The 12,740-nt window shown below is 40.5% G+C and overlaps 1 pseudogene; it reads left to right on the top strand.

Annotated features, from left to right (window-relative positions):
- Positions 1-1,396: 1,396 nt before the first annotated feature.
- Positions 1,397-8,604, top strand: LOC123093647 (ABC transporter G family member 45-like; annotated as a pseudogene).
- The last annotated feature ends 4,136 nt before the right edge of the window (positions 8,605-12,740 follow it).

Genomic DNA, 12,740 nt, shown 5'->3' with positions numbered 1-12,740 from the left:
AAAATCAAATGCATCGAAGAAGGACATCAGACAATGAAACATTTCGAAGCTACTAAACAAAAGTGAAGCCTGGGGCCTATGTCCAATTGTCGATGTTATGCTTATTTGTTGAGAAAATACTAAACAATGTAACTTAGTGCATGTAGAGTTGCTTGCAATTTTCAATGTTCTTGATTAGTTTGTGTATGAGTTTTTTAGTTCACAGGTAATTCAGGGCAAAACATGTCTCTTGACTTGAGAGGAAATGGTTCAATCCACCAAAATCAAGTACCCATGCTAGAATTTTGTTCTACATGAAGCAATAATTTATCAAATGTCTTCGCTCACTTGAAAGCCAATGGTATCTACCCCCCCCCACCATCGGTGATTAGGTCCTACCGATGAGGATGGCGGTAACATGCTGCACTGACGGCGGTCCTGTGTTCCCCATCTCACCGCCTTAAAAGCCTAGTTTTTTTGTGAAGACATGGGCAAAGATGACCACCTTACAATGATACCGACAAGTTGAGGGATTAATTTCTCATACTTCTTGTTTTATTCCTAAAGCCCTCAATGTCGCTCATGTTTCCTTTGTGATGGTACTGCTCGGCTATCGGATCAATATATATTGATTTTAACCTTTTGATTGATAAAATAGACAATCTATATTTACTAGAGGGCACCGTATAAAACTCAAGGTTTTGGAATTTGGAAACTATAATGCAAAATGAGAAGCATCTTATTAGTTTGCAAACCACAGAAAGGAAAATGGCATTTCTGTAAAATAGTAGTTCTAGAGCAAGTCTGGGATGTATGGTATCCCAAAATATCGAGAGAGTTGTGATGACGATTCTGTGTATGTCAACCTATTTCAAATTGACAAAGAAAATTTAACCCTGATGTAGATACAAGTACATACCTTGAGTAGATCAAGTGTGTTGCTTGTCAATGGAGGGGAGTTGGTGATAAATGCCTTGACTAGTAGCTTGTGATGAGGTTTTGTTTTGTTTTGGGGTTGCTTAAGTAAATGTTTTTTCTTGTCTGCATTGTAGGTTTCATATATTTTCTTTTGACTCTCCACGGTTGGTCGTTTTAGGGTATTTTGGTTTTGCCACTCCTCATTGTACTGCTAAGACTCTATTTTTTTCCATTTTTCTTCCATTGTGATCACATGCAGTTCTCCTATATGATTCAAAAAATTTACATCTCTAGCATCCATTTTCCAGGAGTTGATAAAAACGTTCATAAGTTTATTTCCAGACCAAAATGACAATGCATGTGGTCATTCAATTTAACATCTCTATCATATCGCATATGTATGTCTAAATCCAGATGTTTCATTCAATATGCATATTATTGCACAAATCACATTGAGAACCATCATTATAATCTTCTTTATCATGTAGGAATTGGCAACATATTCACACATGTGTACTGCAAGGAAAGAACCCATCAAGATTATAAATGGAGCGAGCGGGACAATCCGTTCATCGCGGTAATCATGTGCCTACTTATTACTAAACCAATAATGATTATTTATACAAACTATTTATCTATGTTAAGTGTTCCATTGGACACATGCACTTTCATAAAGTTCCAAAATCAAATGTTCATCTTTCACTAATTTACTCACCTGCCATCCAAAATTTTGTGGTCCAACATAATTAGGATGACACTTCTTCTAGGAGCTCCTAGTTCCGGGAAAACAACTTTTTTAAAAGCACTTGCACAGAAGTTGGATTCTTCTTTGAAGGTAGACTGTGTCATCTACTATCCACTACAACCACTTACTAACAAGAAAAGCATTATTGGTTAACCAAAACTGTGTGTTTCTTGATGTCACTTCTCTTAATAGCTCAAAGGAAAGGTCATGTACAATGGGCAAGAAGTCAATTTCTCAACACCTCAATACATGCATGCTTATATTAGCCAATATGATCTTCACAATGCTGACATGACCGTCAGGGAGACGATTGATTTCTCTTCCAAGATGTTGGGAACCAATAATGAGTTTGGTGAGGAACCCTCTTGGGCATCGTGTGCTACTGGTGTTACATATATTTTGTAGCTTCTATCATATATGAATGAGCTAATCTATAAAACAAATCCAAACAATGTAACTGAAGAAGTATCCCTGAAGATGTTCAAGGAGTTTCTTTTTCGTGTGACATAAATACTAACATAAAATTCTTGTTTGGAAATGCCACTTTAGGGATGCTAGGAGAAGGTATAATAAGTAAGCATGGTCGCATCAACAAAGTGAACCAAGATCTTGACTCGTTTATGAAGGTGATATAATTTTATTTTCTGCCAATTTTGGTACAACTAGAATCCGGTTCCCGGTTACTAAAGTACTTTTTCTGTAGACTAGCACCTTTGGAGAAGGAAGCAATCTCACAACAAACTATATTATTAAGGTAACTTTGTAATCTCTCAATTTAACACATGCCTTGGTAACATAACAAAAAAATCTATGTGTAAATGTAGATACTTGGTTTGTCTGATTGTGCTGATACCCTAGTGGGTGATGAGTTGAGAAGAGGTATATCAGGAGGACAAAAGAAAAGAGCCACAATCGGTAAGCATTTTAGTTTTTTGTGCTATGTATCTTGTTCCTCGCATCTCCCTCTATTCCCACTTCCTAGAGTGCATTTTCCACGACTTTAGGCATACTAATTCCCACAAGTAAAATTCTATCACCTTAACAAACACCATATTGTGTACAATATTGCCTGATAAAACAAAAGGTAGTTCGTGTCATTACACCTGGCAGGGTCTATACTGGCCTCATAGATCAACACAATTCTTTTATGCACACTTTTTTCTCACTCTTGTGCACCCGGGATCAACTTCCAAATGGGCTATATGAGAAGAAGAAATTCCTTGTTGATATGAGTAGTCTACTATTGTAAACTAAGAAAGATTCAAAGCTAAACCATCAAAGTTCTTGATATTTTAGATTAAATGGACAAGGAAAACAATATTTTGGTAGTGGGCCAATGACATACTGCACAATTTTCTCTTCCGGGTGAACTCCATATTGTTCTCCGAGAAAAAGTAGTTCCTTAATAGGTTTGGTACTTTTCTACTACAAAAGAGCAACCCTAAATATTAGATATAACTAATCACCATCCGTAAAAGGTAAAAAAATTGGTAATAAGTGGAGCAAATGTTCGTCCACATCGATCAAGCTCAATCGAGATTGAGGCTCGATCAATTGCACACACTTGTTTCATGATGAAATTGGTACCCAAAGCTTATAGGCATTCATAATGTAAGAAAACACTTAGGATTCAACAAAACTATTTTTTGAACCTGTTAAAATGATGTAACAAGAAATTATCTACACTACTAGAAGGTATCCACATTGCAATAAGCTGCATTTAAGACACACACACACACACACATATATATATATATATATAGCATAAAACAACCAATTATGCTTATAGATATGGCAATTATAAAAAATAAATATGTTTGATCATGGTAGTGCCAAATCTAAATAAACAAAAATATTTTTAAATAATAAATATTAGTTTTCCTTTTCCAAATTATCATTATTGTTGCATTTCAAGATGAAATTTTCAATGCAGGAGAGATGCTAGTTGGTCTGGCACGATGCTTCTTTATGGATGATATATCAACAGGCCTAGATAGCTCCACCACATATGAGATTTTAAAATTTCTCCAACAAATGACTCATCTGATGGATCTCACCATGGTTATTTCACTGCTGCAACCACCTCCCGAGACATTGGAATTATTTGATGACATTATCCTATTATGTGAAGGTCAAATTGTATATCATGGTCCTTGAGAAAATGCTATCAGTTTTCTCGGAATAATGGGATTCAAATGCCCCGACAGGAAGAATGTAGCTGATTTCCTTCAAGAGGTACTAGACTATCAACTCTCGTGACAAGGGACTATTAAATAAAACAACAGTGCTAACAATTTATTCCTTAACAAAGTGATGTTCAAACTAACTTAAGGATAGTGAGTGCATTAATACAAGCAAGTAACATGCAATAGATGAGTCATAATTCTATCTGCAAAATGTAGTAATCTATATATAATTTTCTTAGCATAATAATGTATGACATAACTTTTCACCATCTATCCAGGTGACTTCTAAGATGGATCAAAAGCAATACTGGATTGGTGATGAAAATAAGTATCAATACTGGCCAATAAAGAAGTTTTCAGAATCCTTTCGTTCATCCTATCACCCTCAACTTGTCGAAGATAGCCTCTACATGCCGAACAATATGGGAAAACACAAGGAGATTAAAAAAAGTGCAACCCGTAGTATCTCCAGATGGAATATTTTCAAAGCATGCTTTTTAAGGGAAGTATTATTTCTCAAAAGAAACTCCCCACTTCACATATTCAAGACTATACAAATAGTTATTCTGGCTTTTGTGATTTCAACGGTTTTCCTTCGAACAAATATGAAACATAAAAATGTACTTGACGCCAACAAGTACATGGGGTCCCTCTTTATAGCTATTGTGATAGTAAATATAAATGGTATGACTGAGATTGCAATGACAATAAAGCGACTCCCGACTTTCTACAAGCAAAGGGAGTTACTAGCATTACCGGGATGGGCACTTCTTTGTTCAATTTTCCTCATCAGCATCCCAATGTCACTAGTAGAGACATGTCTTTGGACCAGCCTAACCTACTATGTGATTGGCTATGCACCTTCCTTCCTCAGGTACTCCTATTGGTCATTTTAGTATCTAATGGTCACAATGCTTGAATAGGCTGTAATGAAAAAAGAGTTATCTTGCTTCCTACAGATTTATCCAGCAGTTTCTGGTACTTTTTGCGACACATCAAATGTCAATGGGCCTCTATCGTTTCTTAGCAGCAATAGGAAGAACACAAGTAATGGCAAACATGCTAAGCACCACAGCTCTTATAGCAATGTACATATTTGGAGGCTTTGTCATATCTAAAGGTTAGATGTTTTAGTCATAATAAATAAGATGCTTGACAACCCTATAACAAACAATTCATGTTTTAATACAAGTGTTGAGCTAATATCCTCACTGGTTTTATACATCAAAATAGATAATCTTCAGCCATGGTTGCAGTGGGATGTTGGATATCCCCATTCACCTATGCACAAAATGCTGTTGCCCTAAATGAGTTCCTTGATGAAAGATGGGCTACTGTAAGCAGTCAATTCAACTATCACTCTTGATCCAATGTATAGAGCAAAAAATTTTACTCTATGACCTAATGGTGATGATCATTCATGTTGACAGGAGTTTTACTATGCAAATGCTAATACAGTTGGTGAAGCTATCCTTAAGATAAGGGGGTTGCTCACAAAGTGGCATTGGTATTGGATTTGTGTCATCATTTTATTTGGATTCTCGATGGTCTTCAACATCCTCACTATATTTGCGTTGGAGTTCATGAAATGTATATATCCAATCTATCAAAATCTGCATAAGTGTTGAAACACAAATGCAAACAAAATCATCCTAATTGTCTATGATTTGCAGCTCCACACAAGCATCAAGTTAATGCCAGTGCAACGAAGTTAAAGATGGATTGCAAGAACCACAAAATTGGAACTAGCAATACATCAACTAGTAAACTTGTGCTCCTGTTTCAGCCTCTTTCCATTTTCTTTGATCATATCAACTATTTTGTCGATATGCCTAAGGTAAGATCTTAAGCATATCGTGCCATATTAAATAGAAGCGTACATTCTACTCACTACTAAATAGTATCCATTCTAGTAACTTATTGACCAAATGTATGCATATCTTCCACCAGGAGATGATTAAGAATGGAGTATTAGAGAAAAAACTTCAACTGCTACAAGATGTAAGTGGTGTTTTTAGGCCAGGAGTATTAACAGCTCTGATGGGGATCACCGGTGCTGGAAAGACAACATTGCTCGATGTTTTGGCTGGAAGAAAAACTGGAGGATATATTGAAGGTACTATTAGGATAGAAGGATACCCAAAGAAGCAGGAGACATTCTCAAGGATCTCAGGTTATTGCGAACAAAACGATATTCACTCCCCTAACATGACTGTCCATGAGTCACTACAGTTCTCTGCATGGCTTCGACTGCCAGCAAACGTCAAATCTCATGAAAGAGATGTATGACCATTGACCTCTTGCATTTTTACCATCTTTGAAGCTAATATATAACATCGGATCTCACAAGATTACTCTTCAAACCTTCTTTAGATATTTATAGATGAAGTAATGGACCTAGTTGAATTAACTGGATTGAAGAATGCCATGGTGGGTATGGCAGGAGTAACGGGCCTATCAGCCGAGCAGCGAAAAAGGCTAACAATAGCCGTGGAGTTGGTAGCTAGTCCCTCCATCATATTTATGGATGAGCCGACCACTGGTTTGGATGCCCGTGCTGCAGCAATTGTCATGAGAACAATAAGAAAGACAGTAGACACTGGACGAACTGTTGTATGCACAATACATCAGCCAAGCATTGGGATATTTGAATCATTTGATGAGGTACGAGTAAGTCTATATTGTAACATATGAAAGAAAATTCTACTACAACATGAAGAAAGAAAAAGAATGGGCATGTGATGTTAAGACTGAAAGACAGAAAATAGTATCCAACTATGTATTACATAGAACCTAACCATGATTTTGCCAAAACAAAGCATCAAATATAGTTGTCCCTCGTCACTAGGGTCAAATTTTTTGTTTTACAATAAATTGCTAATGATAGCCAGTTATCCTTTTGTTTTAATTATGAGGAACACTAGAAATTTATCTTTCTCAACTTGAATTCAATTTGTTGCAGCTTTTGCTTATGAAAAGAGGCGGTCAAATCATATATAGTGGTTCATTAGGTCCGTTGTCCAGCAACATGATCAACTATTTCGAGGTAAGATTTCCTAATAGTGAAACTCTATCCAAAATATGTAGACAAAAATACCAAATTTGCTTTGTCACAGGGTATACCTAGTGTTCCTAGAATAAAAGAGGGACAAAATCCAGCATCATGGGTATTGGACATAAGTTCACCCACAACAGAATATGATATTGGAGTGGACTATGCAGAAATTTATCGGAGCTCCTACCTATACAGGTAAGCATTATGATCATAAAGGTATATCAACCATCTTGCTAAATTCTTTGAGGAACATGGAAACGAATAACACGACAAATGTGTACCTTGTTTCTGTAGGGACAACATGAATCTAATTACTGAGCTTGGGCACCCAAAACCAAACATGGAGGATCTATATTTTCCCCGAGGATACTGGCAGAATTTTATGACACAATATGTGGCTTGCCTATGGAAACAAAGATGTGCATACTGGAAAAACGTAGAACACAATGGTGTTCGTTTTCTAAACACGTTTGTTGTATCAATTTTGTTTGGAGTTGTATTCTGGAAAATTGGCTCAACCATGTAAGCAGGAACGACGACAAGCCTATTGATTTTCTCTCATGCAAACTTATCACGTCTCAATTTAATCATAACTTGGTATTCATGTGCAACAGAACACAACAACAAGATGTATTCAACATACTAGGAGTTGTATATGGATCATCACTTTTCTTGGGCTTCAATAATTGCACCAGTTTGCAACCGGTTGTGGTAATGGAGAGAGTTGTTCTTTACCGAGAAAAGGCGGCGGGCATGTACTCTACCTTGGCCTACACCATAGCTCAGGTAATGTTTCTTTATCACCACTTCAAAATTAAAATATATAATCATAACCTAGAATGATTGGCATATGTTTCTTAACTCTGATGATGGGCTTCTGTTTGTAGATGGCAATTGAATTGCCTTATATCCTTGTCCAAGTACTCGTATTTGCCTCGATTGTATACCCAATGATAGGTTTCCAGATGACCACTGTAAAGTTCTTTTGGTTTGTCCTTTACATGATGCTAAGCTTCATGTATTACACACTATATGGGATGATGACAGTGGCACTAACACCTAACCTTGAGATGGCTGCCGGATTGTCCTTCCTTATCTACGTATTTTGGAATGTATTCTCCGGCTTCATCATTGGAAGAGAGGTACTACTCTCACTTACTTGATATATCCCTAACCATGTCACCTTAATTATGATGGACTCGTGGAATTCATAAGTAAACCACACATAGGCTCATAATATAATCCAATGTTGAACTTTTCTTGAAAATGAAAATGTTTTAAAAAGGTTATGAAATTTTGTCCATGCCTAACGTAGAAAACAAAAAACTGTGGCAATATGGATGCAGCTGATCCCAATATGGTGGAGGTGGGTGTACTGGGCTAATCCAGCGGCATGGACAGTATACGGGCTCATGTTCTCACAATTGGGTGATCGGATGGAGCTGATCCGTGTGCCGGGGCAGCCAGACCAAACGGTGCGGGAGTTCCTCGAGGGCTATCTTGGCCTTGAGGCTCGCTACTTCCACCTTATCACCTACCTGCACTTGGTCGTCATCGCCCTCTTTGCCTTCCTCTTCTTCATCTTCGTCAAGCACCTAAAGTTCGAGCAAAGGTAGCGCAGACTGATTGAATAACGAATTGCAAATATACACTAATCTGTAAAGTGCTTATAATAGTATAAAGATGTGATAAGAGAAACACTCAGTCACAAATTAGCACACAACCACAAGGATTTTGCTGCTGCAATATAAAGTGTGTAAATAACCACATGATTTGTGCAAGCATTTGTATTGTACGTGCAGCCTTACTTGATTGTTGTTATAGCAATGTTGATGAACCGATCAAATTAGAAAATACAATGTGGTAGAATATGTAATAAAATCATATAAAAAGGTTTACGACATATATATCTATATCTATACCAATATAAAAATACCCAAAGGGGCAGATCCAATTAATCCCGGCCATCAAATCATGTCAATCCAATGACCTAGATTGCTTCAATGTCGAGCGCTCAACATGTTTAGCGTGCAGTTAATTTCATGCCAAATATAGTGCTAATCACATAATAACACGCAAATAATATCCTACATAATATATGCATGCACTTAATATACTTCCAAATTAACGTGCATTGCACGTACACATTGACTAGTTCAGCGCAAACGTCTAGCATCAAGGCTTGTAGCTACCATGCTGAACCCAGTTTGATTGGTACGCACAGCCACGTACCTGCGGTCATGATGCAAGCATTAGGCCAGAGTGGTGTCGGTGAATCAACGAGCCGCCCGTCACGCGCGGAGACGTCACCCTATACACCGATTCTGTCCAAACACTACTAGGGAAAAGCTTATAGGTAGACGCTTACTAGTAGCGCGGGTTTATACCCGTCGTACTGCTAATTACTAGTAGCGCGGGTTTATACCCATTGCTACTACTAAGTTGATAGTAGTAGCGCGGGTTTATACCCCTTGCTACTACTAAGTGGTGTCTACCGTGCCCCCAGGGGACATGCCATAGTAGTAGCGAGGGGTATATACCCACGCTACTACTAAGTTGATAGTAGTAGCGCGGGTTTATACTCCTATCTACTACTAAGTACATGGTTTTTAAGAGCCTTGAAATCCCCATCTCCTCCCCCAAATCCTTCCTCTCCCTCGTCACTCTCCCTCCTCTCTCCCTAGGCTCTCACATGGACCTCCTACCCATGTGCGCCTCCTCCTCCATGGCACTAACAGAGGCAGCCGGCATCCTGGAGCTCACCGATCTTCCCCGCATCTCCATGCCACCACGTCGGAGCACCTCACCACCGGCGACCAACCCCGCTGCTACCTCCATCTCCTTCCTCTCTCCCTCGTTTTTCTTTCTATCTCTCTCCCTCTGGTTTGACTCACCCTCCCATGTCCTTGCCCGTGCAGGTCGTTGCCATGGACGACCAGGAGCTCGCTGCCTTTGCTACGAAGAGGAGCCCCATGCCGCGCCTTTCTCGTCCATGGATCTGGGCCCTTTGCAGTAGCCGTCACTGGATCCGGTCTGTCGCTGCACTTCTGCACCTCCGGCGACCCCTACCTCACTGGATCGAACCATTGCTGCCATTGACAACAGCCATGATATTGAGATTTTTTCTTTTTGAAATTAATAGTAGTGGCGTGGGTGGCAACCACGCTACTACTAACAAACGTAGTAGTAGCGCGGGTGCACCCACGCTACTACTACAAGTTACCTGTAGCACCGTAGTAGTAGCGCGGGCACCCACGCTACTACTAGCTCTTTAACCCGCGCTACTACTAGGCTTTTCCCTAGTAGTGAAAGTTTATTCGAGTGGTTAGCTGGTATATTATCCTATAGTCCACATCCCAATGGTAACGAGTCGAACTGTTCCTGATCTTTTTCTTCCATCATGGTCCCGTTCGGACCTCATCAATCTAATCATAAGATTATTTTAGGGGATTTTTTGTATGTAACAAGAACAAGGGCATTGGTAAGGGCATATCCAAGGCTGACCCCAAACTGCCGGTATCCGTCCAGTCGTAGCTGTCCAAACCCCGAACGCCATCCAACACCGACTGTCGGTGTCAAAACCGGCAGATCTCGGGTAGAGGGTCCCAAGCTATGCGTCTAAGGATCAATGGTAACAGGAGACCAAGGGACATGATGTTTACCCAGGTTCGGGCCCTTTTAAAGGAGGTAAAACCCTACTCCGGCTTGATTATATTCGAAGAATATAGATATTACAAGAGTTGATCTGCCTCGAGATCGTAAGGGCTAAACCCTAGATGTCTAGCCTGTGAATATTCTGATGATAGTAATGTGGATAGCCTCTACGGACTAACCCCTCCAGTTTATATACACACCGGAGGGGCCTAGGGTTTGTACAAGGTCGGTTCATCAGGGAAGGAAATGATACATCTGGACTCTAATCTTGTAGTTTACGTATGGAGAAGTCCCACATGGACACGAAGGATAGTCTTCAGCTTGATCTTGTATGACCCATCCAACCTGGCCCATACTCCTGGGACGGACACTTGAGGACCCCCGAATCTAGGACTCCCTCAGTAGCCCCCGAACTTGCCTTCAATGATGATATAGTATGCGGATATAAGTCTTCGGCTTTGCAAGGTGGGTTCTCCACCATACTCTGGATAGATGATAGTCCGGCATCAACTTCTGTATCTAGTCTTTATGATTCCTTCCCGTCGTCGCCTCGATTTCCCCGCGTCTAAGCGAACGCGAACGGTCCGTTATCTTCATATTTTAACCCTTTTAATAGGCACGAGTGGCATTTATATAACAAGGTCAGATCCCCCAACGCCATCCCACATCGCCCTAAGAGCAATAGAGCAAACCATGAAAAAACCTCAAACCAAGGCTAGTGTCCCTGGCTCCTCCTCGCGTCCGCATGGCCCTGAAGAGGGAGATTGGCAAAGTTGTTTTGTATCCCATCTTCAGCTCAATCGTCTCCAGACGTAAGGATATCTTTCCCCCACGGATCTAGTCTTCCTACGGGCAGGATTAACATTTATGGGCGATGGTGCATTGGCAGAAAATTTTCCTAACCCTAGCCAAGGGGAGAGGGTGTGCTTCATCTCATTCCTTCTGAGGGGCGTAGGATTCCCGATCAACCCCTTCCTTAGGGGTCTATTGGAATATTATGGGATCCAACTGCACAACCTCACACCGGGTTCCATTCTGCATATTTCTGGGTTTTTTGCTCTTTGCGAATTAATGTTAGGTTGCGAGGCTCATTTCGAACTATGGAAAAGTTCTTTTGCCTTGTCACCTACCACCAGGGCGAAGGATCTATATTTGAAGTCGGCAGCGTTGAAGTATGGCGCATAGCCAGATCCTGTTACCTAGTCGGGACTCCAAAGAGGGGGTCCAAAGAATGGTCTTCGGAATGGTTTCACATTAAGGATGTTCCTCTTCCGGACCCTGTTCAGCACGGACTTCCCGAATTCTCCAGCGTCCCTCTAAAGAAGCTATTCAGCTGGCGCCCCAAGTCCTCCGGACAAGAGGATAGTGCGGAAGTGATGAGATTGGTCAGCAAGGTCAGATTATTGACCCATTCTGGACTCTCCATCATTGAAGTCATGGCCATTGCGATAAAGTGATGTATTCAGCCTCTTCAATCCAGAGTGGCTCCTTTATGGAACTACAATGGGGAGGACGACGCATCTCGCTATACGTGAAATGGTCCGGATAACCAAGCCGCATTGGTTGCCATGCTGGTGGACCTTTATAAAGGAGAAGAAGAAGACTTCGCCCGTTTAAATTGCCAGGATGGTTTCTCCATGTACAACCCCATTGACTGGGTAAGTTTAATCATTCAACACTTTTTTTATTATTGGGATGCACTAACCGAATACTCTGGATGCTTCAAATAGTCATGGAGGAAGATAGTCGAGAACATCTATTGTCCCCCCCAACCAGAGGACCATGCTCGCCATGAAGACCCCGAATTTCATGAGAACCCGGATATGTTTGTAGAATTTGAAGATGGAGTTTATTACCAGGTGAGCCTTGACGGCTCGGAAGTAGCCATTATGGCTGATTACCCTGATCTCTACCCCTTGGTTAAGGTAAGTGTTCGGAAATCATTTAAGAAGAGAGACATTTCCGTTCACAACGTACCCTCCACACTATACCGTTCCTTGTAGGATCGGTGCTCGGCGAGCCGTACCCAAGATCGAGCAACAAAAAGAAGGACGGCACCCTCACGGGGTGGACGTGTGAAGCGAAAGGAAGCCCGGAGCGCCACCGATCCCGCTCCATCACAAAAAATGTATATTCCTTTATTTCATACATGGGCGTAAAGCCGAATTGTCATTCTCATCCTCCCTCTATCATCTTAGGAGAG

This window comes from Triticum aestivum, chromosome 4B (genome assembly GCF_018294505.1).
Source record: "Triticum aestivum cultivar Chinese Spring chromosome 4B, IWGSC CS RefSeq v2.1, whole genome shotgun sequence".
Lineage (NCBI taxonomy): Eukaryota > Viridiplantae > Streptophyta > Magnoliopsida > Poales > Poaceae > Triticum > Triticum aestivum.
This window is presented reverse-complemented; position numbering and strand designations above follow the sequence as displayed.